We start from the raw sequence: 17,777 nt of genomic DNA, 5'->3' as shown, positions 1-17,777 counted from the left end.
TATGTCTACTACCTACAATGTGGTGTACCAGTATACAGATGCTCTTTGGCAAAATTGGCGTGACCATATGTTGCATGAGGACAAGCGAGTTCCAGTTACACATGGAATCCCTTGGGAGTCACACCAGGACTACCTTCCATGGTTTAGGAGGGTCTCACACTTGAAGGTGGCACGTGGTCGCAGAGACAGGCATTGTAGAGACCCGTATTTATTTATCAAAGTTAATATTTTATAAGTGCGTGTTTATTGAGAAAGAAATATGGAATAATTATGTGTATGTGATTTGGGGCCAAAGGAATAGAATTAGTTGTGAAAGGGTGCAAGTGTAATTAGTAGATATATGAGTATATATAGGAGGGTGAGAGAGTAGGAGATCATTTTTCTCATCTCCATCTCTCACGCCTCTCCTCCCTCCCTCGGCTCTCTCTCTCTCTCTCTCTCTCTCTCTCTCTCTCTCCAAATTTCACCAAAATAACTCAAAACCCACTCAAAACAACTTTCAATCCTTCACCCTCTATGCGTATTGTGGTCCGTATTTTGCCGGTTGGAGCTCGGTGGAGTCGTATCGCTCTTGGTTTCGATTTCGGAAAGCTAGGGCTCGTATTTTCGTGGATTTCGTTCTTTGGCCTCGAGGGATCCTACCTCTCAATATATGTAATAGAAGTATTTTCTAGCCTTAAAATCGTGTCCTTGGTTGTTGTTGTTGTTGTTGAAATCGTTGAATTTTGTAGAAAATCTGCTCGAACATCCATTTGTATCGATACTGCTTTGTTCAGTATCGATACAAGAATCTCTGGAATGAATTTAGTTACTGTTGTATCGATACTGATTTAATCAGTATCGATACAGTAGTCTCTGGAACGTCAGTATCGATACAGTAGTCTCTGTAACGTTTTTAAGCATGGTTGTATAGATACTGAAATTCATAGTATCTATACAACAGTGCTTAAGGCCAGTTTTGCTGTCTTGTCTCAAACTTCGTTGTTTTGACCCCCCGATTACTTCTAACTTGTTTTAATCATCACCAAATCATAACGTTGTAAATCATATTCGTTGAGTTCGTGGAATATCTTTGCATCCCTCGTCCCCTTGTTTGGTATAATTGGACGTTGATTTCCATATGGACTTTGATTGAAATGAAATGACACGTTATGAGAACATGAGACGCTTGAATCTTTGTTGACACAACGAATACATTCAGAATCTATCGACGGGTAGGTGCCTGGCAGGGGATATCGGGGTCCCATAATTAGCCCGGCGGGAGCTATTGCTCATATTGAACACTCAAGGCCCAACCTTCTAGGCGGGCGCTTGGCAGGGGATATCGGGGTCCCATAATTAGCCCGGCAGGAGCTTCGGCTCATGACACATAACGCGAAGTGACATTGGACACATGGGAAGTTGAGATGATTGAAGGTTGAGGTGTTTACCAGATTTCGTATCGAGTATATTGGATTGTTGAACCTCGGTCATTGCCTATTGTTGGGTCTCCATCCCGTTCTTGCCTTGTGATTATCCTTGCATCTCTCTTGCATATAATGTTAGCGTAGAATTTCCTACTGGACTAGTGTAGCTCAAGCCTATTATCATTTTCAGGTACTAACACAGGGCAATAGCGTGCATGGTTGAAATGCTTGGAGGTGGAATTATTTTTGAAAGCTAACGATTGAAGAGTTACTTAGGCATCTTTGTAAATCGCTTTTGAAGATGTATTTGTAACTTTATTTGTAGATCTTTTGACTATGGAATATTGTTATCCTTAACTCTTGAATATTCAGTACTTGTGTTAATTTGGGCCTCGGAGCCAAAGATGTAATATTTTGGGAATGCTACATTATTTTGGTTATCGTACGGATTATGGCGAGGTTTTATTTATGGAAATCATTTATATTTATGTTAAAAATCGAGGGTGTGACAGGCATAATACTGAGAGTGCAGAGGAGCGAACTACTGCGGCTTTGGTCCTTTTAGACAGTTGCTTGAGTGTAACACATATTTCCCCGTTTGAGATGAAAAATACCCTTCGCGAAGTGCAGAGGATTTTGAGGGGCCAAGACGCTGCTCACCCTGGCACACCAGGTCCTAGCTTGGGTTGTTTTTTCTCTCGGCACGCTTGGCGCAACCAATTCACTTGACCCATGGTCTGTGGTGGAATAACTTTTATTTTATGATGGATTAGTAGTACCATATTTTGGTCGGTCATGACGGACATATTTTGCACTAGCTGGCCATGGTAGTTCTCGATGGATGTTATTTATTTTGTGTATTATCTGATGCTGTAGGATATGGTGATTGACGGATACTATGTTCAAATTCTTGGTGCCATAATTTTTAGAAAAACTTAAAATCATAGGTTGATGACAAATATGTTGCTAATATATGTGTTAAGCTTATTCGTGTATTTGACAAATACTTGCAGCTACAGGTTAGCAGAAAATCAATAAACAGCTGCCGCGTTTGTTTTACCAACATTCGGATGTTAGAATTTGAAAAGTCATGTCAATTTAAAACCCTAGAGTATGAAATTATAGCAACATTTCAGATTCTAGAACTTGAACCCAACCTAGTCCTTACCAACATACTATGCAAACATTTCAATATCTAGAACTAGAAATACTACATAAACTTCATACATTAGAATATGAAAATCCTCATAAATTTGGAACTAGAGTATGAAATTTTACCAACATTTCAGATTCTAGAAATTGAACTACATAATCAATACGTACCTTGTCTATGCAAGCAGTTCATACTCACTCAGCGGCTCTAAGCCTGTCTACTCGGCGGCTCCAACCCCATTATCTCAGCGGCTCTACGCCCACTACTCAACGGCTCCAAACCCATCATCTCAGTGGCTCTACGCCTACCACTCAGCGGCTCCACTATCTCAATTGGCTCTACGCCAATTATTTCAGCGGCTCCAAGCCCACAATTTCAGCGGCTCTATGCCCACCACTCAGCGGCTTCAAGCCCACTATCTCAACTGGCTCTATGCCAATTATCTCAGCGGCTCTACACCCACCACTCAGCTGCTCCAAGCCCATTATCTCAACAGGCTCTACGCATCCCCAACCAACAAGATATCATCTGTTCTCAAGCTTTACATTTGAATGCTCAAAATCTAACATTTTGAATGCTCAAAGCTCTTCGAATGCCTAACCACTGTGTACTGGATGCTCAAGTTCTACACTTGAATGCTCAAACTCTACGCTTGAATGCCCAACCATTGCGTACTGTATGCTTAAATCCTGTACTTTGAATGCTCAAATTCTGCCGTCCGAATGCTCGAGCTCTATGCTTTGAATGCTCAAGTCCTGAACTTGTAAGAAGCTCTATGCTTAAATCAAAGACACACGCACGGGCCCGTGCACATATTGCATCAAACACATCGAGTCTGCATAACCATCATCGTCACATCTATTCACATTTAATCATAACTATCATGCACACATACTATGTTTTGCATCTATCTCTCATGAAACAGGTCAACCCTGCAATCAACCGGCTTTACGCCTCGATTTTATCGATCGGTTCAGTACCTCGATCCTTTGGCTCTATGCCGAAACTTATGATGGGAAAGCTCCGTGCATAGACCACCAGGATGCAACCGGCTCTACGCCTCGGTTCAATCACTTCAAGCTCTAAGCTCCAACACCTCAGGCTCTCGCCTTATGGATGCAACAGGCTTTACGCCTCAATTCAGTCAAGTTCCTCAGACCTTCATGACTACAACCGGCTCTGCGCCTCGATTCCACCAATTCAAGCTCCAAGCTTCAACTCCTCAAGCTCTCGCCTTATGATTCCAACTAGCTCCGCATTTCGGTTCTATCAAACTCAAAGCTCAGATCCCTTAAGCTCTTGCCTCATTATTACAACCGGCTCCGCGCCTCAGTTTCTTCATCTCAACGCTTTGTGCTCAAGTTACCGGCCTTGTGCCCCCCATATCTCAAAAACTGACATCCAACTCGTCTCCAGAAGATGGCTTGGGTTCCACCCCATATCTCAAAATCGACGTCCAATTCATCCTTAGCAGATGGTTTGGATTCCACCCAATTACATCGATTCCATCAAGCTCATTCGCAAGGATAGGCTACTCTACCAAGCTCCCCTTAGTCAAAGTAAGGATGATCATGAAAAGCAAGCGACTCACCCGCTATATATTGATCTACCCCAAAATACTGAGGATGCTCTCCGCAAAAATCTCCCTGGCAGCTCCACGCTCCTTCAACTACTCTCCGCCAAAAATCCTGGCATTGCCCAGGTACGTTGGACTACGGCTTTTTAAGCCCGAAGATACATCTTCTATTTCTAACCCTCCAAAAATTTTATTTTTCTTTATTGCCCTTTGAACTACGGTTGGTATGAATTTCCCTTGTGGAATACATAGGCAGCCTCCTGGCTCGACCATAACAAAAACCTTTTTCAAAAAACCCTTGGAATAGTGGTTGGACCAAATTGAGTTGCTTTTACAGCTTTGACTCTTACTTAAACATATCTCGCGATCCGTCTAAGTTCAGTCAAAGAGGGGCATCTGTAGACACCCCAATTTGGCCTAACGATTATTTCAAGTCCTACCTTGGGGACCATCCCGATGATGATATGGATACAGTGATTGCTGATTGATTTCTCGTGAACCTTAGGACTTATGGTGAGAACTTCTAGCCACTTAGAGGACCTGATCCAGAGCCATATAGCCTTCCAGACAGAAATACAGTATCCCAGGAGAATCCATCTGTCGGCCGTGACATTAATTTTACGGCCTCAACATCATTTCTTCACCCGTGAAAACTGTTGCTTGAAAATGTCCCTGAGAGATCGATTAGCCGGCCGCCAAGTCCATTCCTCGGCTGTAACATCAATTCTTCGGCCACCAAATCCTTTGCTCGGTCGCCAGATCGTCTATTTTCCAGATTCTGGAACGTTCTGTCAATCATTTGATCCGTTCACAAAACCCTAGCAGCCAAATCTCGATGCGTTCGGGCTATGTCAAGAGATTGCCATGAAGAGTTAGTATTGCACTATAATTCCAATTTTGATCATGCATTATGATTGGTTGGAGTGAGTCACCCCTATGCCTATATAAAGGAGCCCTTAGAGCTCCGAAAATACAACAATTGACACGATCAATCACTCTTTCTAGCCATGAAACTCTGCACATATACTCTCTCATATCCCCTCTTCAAAAGCATTAAACCTTCCGAAGGCAGCTGCAATCCGACGATCAAACCCCCAAAGTTCAAACCCTAACCCTAGGGTTTACAAGAAGCAAATTAGTCAATCACACACAATCCGAAGCAATCAAGCCACTGAGGGATCAAGGTGGTGAGAACCAGGGGTCTCTGGTTTGATTTATTCTCTATTTTTATGCATAATCATATCTTTCTGATCTTCTATTAATCGTTTAGTCTAGTGTGAGGAAGAACATTGGCTGGGGAATCAATCCCTTGGCCGAAACATAAAACCAGAAGGATCCCTCGGCCGTGACATCAATTCACCGGCCGAGAGATCCATTCTCTGGGACAGCTGTCTTGTTCTCTGTTAATTTCTAATGCATGTTTCAATTACAGTCTTGGCTCACCATTAACTGTTTAAAGGCTAAAAATAGACTGTGTTAGAATTAAATAAAGCATGAGTTAATCATATATCGAATAACTATGGGCCAGTCTCATGACAAGGCAAGGAGGGGTGCCTAACACCTTCTCCTTATTGTACTCTTGGCTCCCGTATCCGGAATCTCTACTTGTTTTTCCTAGTTTTTATAAACTAGGTGGCAACTTTATTTTGATGATGACCGCTATCGTGTGGCGATGTTCCTAGCCATGGGAATGTCCATGATCTTGGTCTATGAAGCAAACAAACCAAACAAACAGCAACGATCAATCTATATGGCGATGCCCAGCTTCAGGGAGGTGTCTACAAGGAAAAGTTTTAGTTAGTTTAGGATAGAGTCTATAGAAAGAATCTCCCCCATCTTGGTTACTTGGTCTTTTGTTTAAGAATGAGTTTTAATCTTGATCTAATCTTTAGTTGGAGTTATATTATCATCTGATATCGGTTGAAAAGAAGAAGAAGAAGAAGAAGAAGAAGAAGAAGAAGAGATGCAGTGGAAAGCAAACCAGACCAGATGATAGCATAGAGCTTTCGTTGTGCACCTAGATGGACAAGAGATTTGGATAGCACCTCTTTTGGGATGACTTTTGCAATCTTAGTCTAGGGTTGTCATATAAAGCTCATCTAGTACCTCATTTTATTTTGCAATTGTAGTATTGTAATTCGAACTTTGAACTTTAGTACTTCTCCTTTAAAAATGAAATATTCGGTTTAGGTTTTAAAAAAAATCCGTACTATTCTTGCTATTAAATGTTCTAAAATTTGGGGTGTTACACTAGACTGCCAAGAGTTGTTCATTTGGTACGACATAAAGGATGGACTACTTTTATCCGAGTGCTGATGTTGCCGAACGAGTATCTGAACCAAAGAGTTCGGTGTCTAGTCCGGTCTTCTTCCAAGACGAGTCAGCGACCTTTAGCTATTGGTTTGGGTACAACCGAGGTTGAACCAAGACACCAAGCCTATAAGCCCAATCTATGGTTCGATCAACCCAAGCGAGACTTAGGGAGTGGACCCAGCCTTTCGTTGAGTGTGGTGTCCATGTTTGAACCACAATATTCGTCCCACTACAATATCATTTTATGTGAGGTTCTAAAAGGGTAATTAAAGTTGTTTTAATTTGTCTTTTGTTGGTCTAAATAGCAACCCAAAGGGGGTGGGGGAATTGGGTATCACAAAAATAAGGTGAAATTAAAAACTAAAATGCAAGACAAAAATTTAATAGATATTGCAGCAGAATTGAGCAAACTCGTAGTAATAAGTAACACAGTAACAGAATAGTTGGAGCAAGCTCAAGAACAGAATCGCAGTAGATGCAGAGAACTAATTAACAAATTTCTTAAGACTTTAATATATGGAAATAATTAACTAATTATGCATGCTATTCAACCACAATTTTGATTTCAATGATATACCATTCTACTCATGCAATATTGATATGTAAAACTAAAAGTAAAAGAGTAGGCGAGAAAGAAATAAACATGAGGATTTATAGTGATTTGATCCACAACTTGGGAATTGCTACTCTAAGTTCATAGTTGTTACAAACCTCTAGCTTCACAGGTGCTAGAGAACCTTAGAACGGGTGATTACTCTGAATCCACTCCCAACTAGCTAAGACTTTGGCACTAGCTAGTCACACCTACTGGTTACAATCTCAAAACAAGGGTGTGAAATCCCTTTTACAATAAGGTTCAAAGGTACACTCAAACTACTGAAAGATATTCAAGATGAAAGTGTAGAGTTGAATGTTCACAAGAAAAAACTCACTGCAGTTTTTATATTTTTACAAGATTGGTACTATTGTCTTCCTTTTTGGGTATTCAACCTTCAAAAGCCAAATGAGTATATTGGTGATGTGGACTACTAAGCCCGGGGCTAGGCCCCTGTTGAGAATTTATTTATTTTAATGAAAATGTTAGAGTTGCCACCCGGATTTTTATAAAATGGTTTGTCACCCGAGAAACTTTGAACTCGAAAATGATATTTGAGCTTGAAAATAAACCAGAGATTTTGAGTTCGGAAGCCAAGTTACAAAAAGCGAAGGTTTTTGTTCGGCACCCTTCTCGCCCGATACGACGATCGGTCTTTATTAAATACTTGTGGGATTTTGGAAAATGCTTATATTCTTAGCTTTTAAAACACATAACAAGTATTGAGTGCGGTGTAAGCATGTGCCAAGTGTACAATATATATACATGAATGAAACAAAGACGAAAACTTGTTATGATGTACAAAAAAAATGCAGTCTGTTAAAATTGCAGAAAATGAAGACACAGCCTCAACGCTGGGGTTTGAATGCCTAGTGCTCGCTTCTATTCCCATATTAGTTTTGAAAGTGTTTTTATTGTTATTCAAACAGTAGACTAATTAGTACGAATATGTAAAAAATGGTTTTTCAGAATTTTACGATGCATTTCTAAATGGAACAGTAAGAGACAATATTAAAATGAATGAATAGGTGTTTGAAATGAATATCGAAGCCCTTGGACTCCAGTAATATTGGGAAGGATCAGTGAGCCCAGGAGCACAACCTCAGCGCTGGGGAGGGGATAACCAGCGTTGGGCACGTCCAGGTTACATTTTCGCACAACAGAGGCTTATGAATACCTCAGCTAATTCGTAATGCTATTTTGAGCTTCTAGTTTTCCCATAATGACAAAAACCATAAATGTAGTTTTTTACCTTTTGGATGCTTGATCATGACCTTGAGACTTAGTTTGGATAATTTTTGGGGTGATTTGAGTTGGGAAATGGTGGAAGGGAATTTTTAAAATGGAGTGTTAGGACAATGGGGATTTTTTAGGCTAAAGTGGGATTTTTCTCTTGAAATGCAAGATATTTCAAAATTTACTTCAAGTATGAGGAAAATTCCAATATATGAATTGTAAGGATTCTTGAGAAAGATTCAAGGGCTATAAATGGCCTTGAGCACTTGAAAACCCACCATCCAACCCAAATACCATTACCAACCCATTTCCGAAACATGCCCAAAATCCCAGAGTTAGCCACATTAATCTGAATCCAACCACATTCAACCCAAACCAATATATCGCACCCTCGACCGAACCAAAACCCATAGTTCAAGTACCCAAGGAGGATGAAGTTCACTATATCGAAGATGTGGAGTATGAATGGATGATCAAATAGGACGATTTTGTGGATGAATGGCTGAAAAAGGAGGCTACAAACTCCATGCTGAGAATCAACCCGAGCCTAGGAATGAGATCATGGGAGCCCTTCAAATCGATGATGAATGATTAATGACCCATATTGACCACTACACTAATGCCAACAATGAGGAATGGGAGTGGGATTTAATGCCTAACGAATGGCAGATGATAGAAAAGGAAGACCCGCTGGACTATGTCACATTGCTTCTCCTTTTTACAAACTACAAATATGAGTTTGTCCATGACCGAGCTAACCCGTGACTGTTCAGGCAACCACCTGAAAACTTGGAATATTTCTTTGGGCATGTCGAGTTTTGCCCTCAAGACTACATCATTAGTGACCTACTGCCAAAATCCGTTGTCCACATCCCTTACATGCCTTGTGTTTCAGTCATCCAAGGTTTGTGGGGAGATGACGACGCAGTCGATCTCTGGGTAGGAGGAAGAGAATGGACCGTTGGAAAGGCCGCGTTGGAAAAAGGAACGATAGGAGATTACCTGTGGGATTGCGAGACGAAGGAAGAATTGGGAGAAGCCTTGAATGCTACACGACTGGATAAAAGAAAGTGCAAGGCCGAAACTGACCTCTCCGACCTGTACGACGATTATGTCAAACTGTGGGGAGAACCATACCTGAAACTTGTGAATCCCGTGATAAGGAGTGGATGCGTCTACCAACCTTCGAATCTTCAAGCTGGTGGGACGTCTCGCCCAATACAAGATGGTATCTTCAATCCCGTAGTTCAAAACCACATCTCCGAAGAAGACGTCATTCAAAGGAAGTTAGCCAAAATTCCTATCGTTGTCTTTATCTGGGACCTTTTGTCCCAATCTCGTGCACATCGCCAGAAGTTGATCCAAGTGCTTTCGCAGATGGAAATTGCACCCAAAACAACCCCTGAAGACATGGTAGCCTTGCTTACCCCTCGCCCACCAAAACATGTTGTTACCTTCATTGAGGCCGACTTACCAATAGAAATTGTGTTCCGATCGTTCTTATAGACAACAGTTCAGCCCTCAACGTCAGCCCTTTTTACACTACTTTTTGTCTGGGGTTGAAGAACAAAGACTTTGTACCATCCAACCAAGGCGTCCGTGCCTATGACAATACTCTCCAGAAAGTGGAAGGCACCGTCATGATTGAGGTGATGGTGGAAAACTATAAAATGGGAGTGGAATTCCACGTCCTGGACATTCCATCCTCGTTTAACCTACTTTTGGGCAAGCCGTGGCTTCACCATCCTGAAACCATGGCAGTACCTTCTACTTTCCACCAAAAGGTCCAACTGGGACTTGCTTCTAGCACTCTAACCATCCACGGAGATTCTGACATCCACCCACGCTACGAAAACAATGCCCCTTTGCTAGAAATTCAACATGGAGAAGAGGACATCATGTTGGGAGGATTCTCTTTCGACACTGCTAGCACAGTCCTCACCATCAAGGTGGACGAAGATTTCTATATTAGTTCCACAGCAATCAAAATGATGTAGAAGATGTCTTATCTTCCCAGAATGGGTTTGGGGCATAATCTGCAAGGCGTCCCTGAGTTCCCCAACATCCCCTCGAACCCTGGTCAATATGGTTTGGGATTCAACTCTACGAAGGAGGAAGCCAAGAAGGAAAAGAAAGAGAACAAGGTGCGGAGAGCATTGTTCCAAGACCCAATCCATGTTCTCTTAGTGCCGGGAAATGAGGCTGCTTACCAAGGACAGCTAGAACCATTCTAGGATCCTAAGACAAAGAAGCAACACCCCGAGTTTGAAATCTTTACAACCGACACTTGGGAGGATGAATAAACTAAGAAGCTGGAGGCAATAGTGAAAGCCTTAGCACCAGACTGGGAGGATGTTTTCAATTCGGGCAGCCTTGAGTCTCTGTTTATGGAAGCTAGTCCTGGGGGTTAGGTGAAGGATGCGGAGGTGATGATGTTGGGAGATGAAGTTGTCAAAGATCCAACCTCGCTCATCATGGAGGCCACTAAAATTTATAAAAATTGTACTTTCACACCTGTTGTGACTTGCACTAGCACTGACATTGAGTCCACTAAGTCTAGCTTTGAGCCGGAGTTTGTGCCTCTGGGCCCTCCCTGTCGTAGCTTTTATTTTGAATTCGAGTCCATTGCTGTGTATCCCCCTGAGGGAACCTCTGATGAAATGAATGACGTGATCGATTCCGCTTACCCTTTAGTGTTCAAAGTAAATTGCATCGACCCTGATGATGAAGGGATAGAGTTCGAAGGGGACATTCCCAAAGAACTGAGATCTCTAATCAAAAGGAAAGATGAAAGGCATGCCCAACCTATAGAAGAAGTAATTTCAATAAATTTGAAAGATGAGGAGAATTCCCGAATGGTTTAGATCGGTTCTGTGCTGTCTCCGAAGGAACGCCAAGAATACATAAGCTTGCTCAAAGAATTTGAGGATGTCTTTCATGGTCCCACGCAAACATGCCTGGAATCGATCCTGGAATTGTGGAACACCGGATTCCCCTTTATCACAATACAAAGCCTGTTAAATAGAAACTAAGAAAAATGAGGCCCGATTGGGTTTTAAAGATAAAAGAAGAAGTCACTAAACAAATTAACGTCGGATTTCTAATGTTAACTGAATACCCTCAGTGGGTTGCAAATATTGTACCCGTCCCCAAAAAGGATGGCAAGATTAGAATTTGCGTAGACTTTAGGGATCTAAACAAAGCTAGTCCCAAAGATGTCTTCCCTTTGCCTCATATCGATGTGCTCGTAGACAATACTACTAGGCACGCTTTGCTTTCCTTCATGGATGGATTTTTGGGGTATAATCAAATCCTTATGGAACCAGAGGACCGCGAGAAAATTACCTTCACCATAGAATGGGGAACCTACGGCTACCGGGTTATGCCACTTGGGTTAAAAAATGCTGGGGCAACTTATCAAAGGGCTTCAACGACACTGCTTCACGACATGATTCATAAGGAAGTGGAGGTTTACATCGATGACATGATCTTCAAATCAAAAGAATGGGACGGACACCTCCTCGTGCTCAGAAAGTTCTTTGTAAGGATTTTTAAGTATAGAATGCGCCTCAACTCGGCAAAGTGCACATTCGGGGTCACCACAGGGAAGATGCTTGGGTTCATGATCACTGCCTGAGGCATCAAAGTAGACCCCTCCAAAATCAAAGCCATTCTTGAGATGAAGCCGCCACAAATTTGAGAAAGACGTGCGAAGTTTCCTCGAAAAGATCCAATTTATTAGCAGATTCATCTCCAAGTTGACTTTAACTTGCGAGCTAATATTTCATCTACTTAAGAACGGTGTGCCATTTAAGTGGGATGAGAAATGTCAAAAGGCCTTTGATGTAGTGAGAAGGTATCTTCAAAATCCGCTTGTTTTGATGCCATCGGTCCCGAAAAAACCTTTGATCCTTTACTTGTCTGTCACCACATCCTCAATGGGGTGTATGCTGGCACAAGAAAGAGACAATGGGATTGAGAAGGCAATTTATTATCTGAGTAAAAAGATGACAGATGTGAAGAAAGTTACACTTCCTTGGAAAAGACATGTTGGGCACTCATTTGGGCCTCCAAAGAGCTAAGACACTATATGCTCACTTATTCAGAGGTGTTGATTTCTTGAATGGGCCTTCTCAAATATCTATTCGAGAAGCCTGCGCTCACTGGTAAGCTAGTACGCTGGTTACTTTTGCTGGCAAAGTTCAAGCTTAAGTATATCACAAGGAAGTCTGTCAAAGGAAGAGCAATTGCGGAGTTCTTAGCGAACCACCCAATTTAAGGACCAGAAGATGCCAAATTCAAGTTCCCTAACGAGGATGTGATGACTATGGTAGACGACGCATGGAGGTTGTACTTTCATAGGGCTGCCAACCAGAAAGGATTCGGGGTTAGAGTACTATTGATATCACCGGAAGGGTCGCACATCCCTCTTTCCTTCAAACTCAACTTCGAGGTGACTAATAATCAAGCTGAGTACAAAGCTTGCATTGTGGGTATGAAAGCCGCCTTGGCAATCACCGTTGGAAAGCTCAAAGCAATCGGAGACTTGAATATTGTAGTATCACAAGCTAATGGCGACTAGAAGGTCAAGGAGGATAAGTTAAAGTTGTATCACAAGGAACTAGATGACCTAATCCACCGTTTCGAGAGTGTTACTTTCACCCACGTGCCGAGGATGAAGAATTAATTTGTAGACACCCTTGCAACATTGGCATCCATGGTAGAAATTCCAATCGGTGTTAAGATAAGGCCAATCATGATCGAACAAAGGAACTCACCCACGTACAATCATGTGATGGTCATTGATGAACTTGATGATGGTCTACCATGGTACCATGATATCTGGAACTTAGTTGAGAAATGGCAAGGATCGGATTGGATCGTGCTCCAAAGGTTGGCAGGTCACTACATTATCTTTGGAGGGAGGCTATACCAAGGGTCACACTGTGGATTGCATAAGATGTGCATTCATGGTGCCGAGGCAATAAGAGTAATGCAAGAAATCCACGAGGGAGTCTATGGTTCCCACATGAATGGCATGATGCTCGCTAAGAAAGTTCCAAGACAGGGCTACTTTTGGTCTACCATGGAAATGAAATGCATAGAGTATGTGCAATGATGCCACAAGTGTCAGACTCACGCCAAACTCTTTCACTTCCCACTTCTGAACTATACCAAATGGCCTCACCTTGGCCTTTCTCTGTGTGGGGAATCGATGTTATTGGTAGAATCCAATTGCCATAAATTCATATTGGTCGCTATCGATTACTTCACAAAATGGGTTGAAGCAGCCTCTTACACAACTCTAACAGAGGTTCAAGTGGCTCACTTCATCAAGCAAACCATCATCTATTGATACAGAGTCCTCAAGCATTCGTGTCTGATAATGGGGTACACTTGAAGGGGCAAGCTAGAGAAGTCCTCGAGGAATTTCATATTCAAGTACACAAGTCAACGGTATACTGAGCACAAACCAATAGGGCTGTGGAGGCCGCGAACAAGACCGTCAGGACAATCCTCGAGAAAACCATTGAGTCTACAAGCAATTGGCACGAGCAATTGCCACTAGCGCTTTGGGGATACCAGACATTTGTACATACTCCAACGGGGCAACACCCTATTATTTGGTGTACGGCATGGAAACCGTTTTCCCTATTGAGTTAGAGGTACCTTCGCTAAGAGTCATGGCAGAATGTGACGCAAGCAAAGCAGAATGGCTAAGCGAAAGGTTCGAGGAACTCATGTTGTTTGATGAGAGGAGACTGAAAGCCCTTTACCATGTGCAAGGCTATCAATGAAGAATTGCTCATGCGTTCAATAAGAAAGTGAAGTCCAGGAACTTGATAGAGGGAGACATGGTTATAAAAGAAATCTGAGCACCTGTCTTTGATCCAAGGGGGAAGTTTCGACCAAAGTGGGCTAGGCCTTACATTATCAAGACCATCCTATCAGGAGGAGCAGCGCAGCTCATCAACCTCGACAGCAATGAATTTTCAACACTTGTCAATTTGGATCAACTCAAACGCTACTAGGTCGAAAACCTGTAAGGGCAAGCACACAAATTTAAAAAAAAAGTTTGCTAGGCCGAAAACCCGAAAGAGCGGTACTAGGCAAAATTTAGAGCACAAAAGGAGAGTGTCAATACCGAGTGAACCCTACCATGAACTACATCATGACTTGATATCTTTGCAAAAAGAATACATAGGCAGTCTCATCTCGAGGTTTGGTCACATTTTCAAATAAAATCCAAAATTGACAAGTGTTTGTATGCTCAAAGTAATAGCAAGTGCGGCTCTATTGAACCAAGAGGGGGAAACCCTCATAATTCAATTTTATTCAAATCACTCTTCAAATACAAAGTTGGGCATGAAAAAGTGCTACATGAAAAGAAAGAAAGTACATCGAAAGGGTCTGCACTTTATTCGAACACAAAGCGGTCAAATTGTGAGTCAGTCCTACACAAATTCCTCTTGCCTTTAATTCCTTCCTCAGTTGACTTTTGTAGCTCTTTCGCATCATAATAGACGGGTTTGGTTTCGATGGCAGAACCATTCTAACTCCCCAAGTTCAAGCATAAGCTTCAAGGGTGGCTGCGCGAAATCTAGGCATTTCAAACTTTTTAGAATTGCCAAACAGAATCCTTTGACGCATCCCAAGCTGACGAAAGATACAACTAGGGATGCAAAAGGTAAAACTGCTCAAGCCAGCTAATACCATTCTCTGGGTGTTCATGTTCTAGATGGCCATGCCGGGAAGGGACAGCCACAAACACCTCCAAAAGATGTCTTCTCCCGAAAGCAAAGAGAGGAAGGTGTTACATGATGGGTTTATTTGTATCTAGTATAATTATGTGTCTTATCATGTAATTAGTTTAAGTATCTAGGACCATAGAGCAATTAATCGTACAGCTTGTACATATACTTTATGTTGAATGAAAGTAACCCTAAGGGGATTATTCCTCTCCACTCACGTTATCTCTAAATCAAACATGGTATTAGAGCATGGTAATGATATACTTGCGTAAGATGATCTTGTTGCCGGTCCTTCTAATCGATTAGCTTCCGACGACCAGCCACGGTCCTTTTTTCTTGCCGATCGATGTTGACCCAGATAGATCCAGCCAGACCTAGTTGATTACAGCCATCGTTGGCCTTTCGTGATCGACATCCAACCTCCGATGACCCTCGCCGGAGATTCATCAGCCCCCGGCGACTCTTTTCTGGTTGGTAGTTCAAAGTTCAAGGGCAGTTCAGAACCAGAACTCGATTTCACCCAACCTTCGGCCTTTGTTTTGTTTTTTGGACGAGGTCGTAGAGAAGCTGGGCTATTGTTCTTCTATTGCCGTCGATCAGCTTGAGTAGTGTCGCCGTTCCTTGGGCTTGCCACTGACGCCTTTGCCGCTGGTTATTTCACTATCGACCAGATCAGTTGCTATAGCCATTATTTTTTATCTGCTACTTCTGGACAGAGAATTGAGTATTGAGTCAATACTCAATACTTAGGTTGAGGACAAGTATTGGACAGGTGTATAAACCGGACAGAGACTTGAGTATTGAGTAAGTGGACTCCTTTTTTATCTGCTACTTCTAGGTTATATTTCGCTTGTTCAGTTTGCTAGTTTATTGCTATTTTATTGGCTGATTAGGTCGACTGATTCAAAAGATAAAGATGCTTAGGTTGAGGACAAGGATGGCATAAGTAAGGTTGTGACTCTAGATAGCTCTCCACTGGATATTTGTCCCATCAAACTGGATGGAACAAATTACTTACTTTGGTCTTGTACTTTTACTTTAGCTATTGAGGCTAAAGGAATGTCTAAGTTCATTGAAGGTCCTATTATTGAGCCTACTACTGCTACTAAACGCAAGAAATTTAAATCTCAGTGATCTTTAGCCATGACCTGGTTATTCAATTCTACGAAGGCTGATATTCATTGTCCTTTCTTGCTTCTTGACACTCCATTTCAGATTTGGACTATTGCCAAACAAACTTATTCTCAACAGGGTAATGATGCTCAGTGTTTTGAGTTGAGGAAGAGACTTCGTACTTTGGATCAACACAATCGATCTGTTGTTGTTTACTTTGCTAATCTCAGTGGGGCATGGCAAGAATTTGATTATTATCATGGATTTCAGGCAGTCTGTCTCGTTGATGCTGCTGCTTGGTTAAAAGAATAGAGAAAGAGCGTGTGTATGACTTTCTTGCTGGTCTTAATGTGGAATATGATCCAATTAGAGTGCAGGTGTTGGGCCGCGTCCTGTTTCCATCTCTGGGAGAGGCCTATGCCATTGTTCAGCAGGAGGGGTGCTATATTGCAAGTTCCTACTTCTGATCGTTCTGCCTTGGTTGCTATTCCGCAGGGACAGTTTGGGTCTGGGAGTGGAAAGTCTCAGCTTGGTACTGACAGTGGGACTCTAGACCGTATGTCACGCCGGTGTGATCATTGCCACAACACTGGACATACCAAGGATTTATGTTGGAAGTTACATGGTCGTCCTTCTCGTGGGCGAGGCAGTGGACGTGGTGGTCGAGGTCGTGGTCCCGGGCGTTCTCAGGCCCAGGCATATGTTTTCGAGTTCTCTACCTTGTCCAATTCTGGGTCCAGTACAGGAGTTCCATCACCTTCTAATTTTACTGGTGGTTTCTCTCAGGGAGAGATGCAAGCTCTCAGGCGTCTTATGGCTCGGGCTGATTCTTCTTCTACTATAGCTCCTACTTCCACAGCAGCGCCTACTGCATCCTATTTTGCTCATTCAGGTATTCCAGCTAGTGCATTTACTGCCTCCTCCGGTATCCCTTGGATTATTGATTTTGGTGCTTCAGATCAAATGACAGGTTGTTCCTCTGTTTTTGATTCTTATTCTACTTGTTCTGGTAAGGATAAGGTGCGAATTGCTGATGGGTCATTCTCTGCTATTTCAGGGAAAGGTTCTGCTCGCTATTCTCTCTCTATCTCTCTCTCTCTTCAGTCCTCCATATTCCAAACTTTGCCACTAACCTTCTGTCAGTTAGTAGTTTCACCCATTCTGCAAACTGTTGTGTGACATTTTTTTCTACTCACTGTGTCTTTCAGGAACTGGCAGGAAGGTGATTGGCAGTGGTAAAGCACATGGCGGTATCTATTATCTCGAGCATGCACCTCATCCATCTCAACCATCTTTATCATGTGGAAAAGCTCTACATGCAGATATGAGTTCCACTTTTTCTTTGTTACATCGGTGGCACCGTAGATTGGGTCATCCCTCTTTTGGGATATTAGAGAAACTGTTTCCTACTTTAGTTAAACATTGTCCTAGGGATCAATTTTTTTGTGAAGCTTGTGAGTTTGGGAAACATAAACGCTCTTTTTATGCACCTATTAATAAACGAAGTGATTCTCCATTTATGGTTATCCATTCTGATGTTTAGGGTCCTTCTCTTATTATTTCTTTAAAGGACTATTGATGGTTTGTTACTTTTATTGAGTGTTATTCTCGTGCCACATGGGTGTACTTACTC

Source organism: Rhododendron vialii, chromosome 10a, assembly GCF_030253575.1.
Source record: "Rhododendron vialii isolate Sample 1 chromosome 10a, ASM3025357v1".
Taxonomy (NCBI): domain Eukaryota; kingdom Viridiplantae; phylum Streptophyta; class Magnoliopsida; order Ericales; family Ericaceae; genus Rhododendron; species Rhododendron vialii.
Note: the sequence above shows the minus strand (reverse complement) of the source record.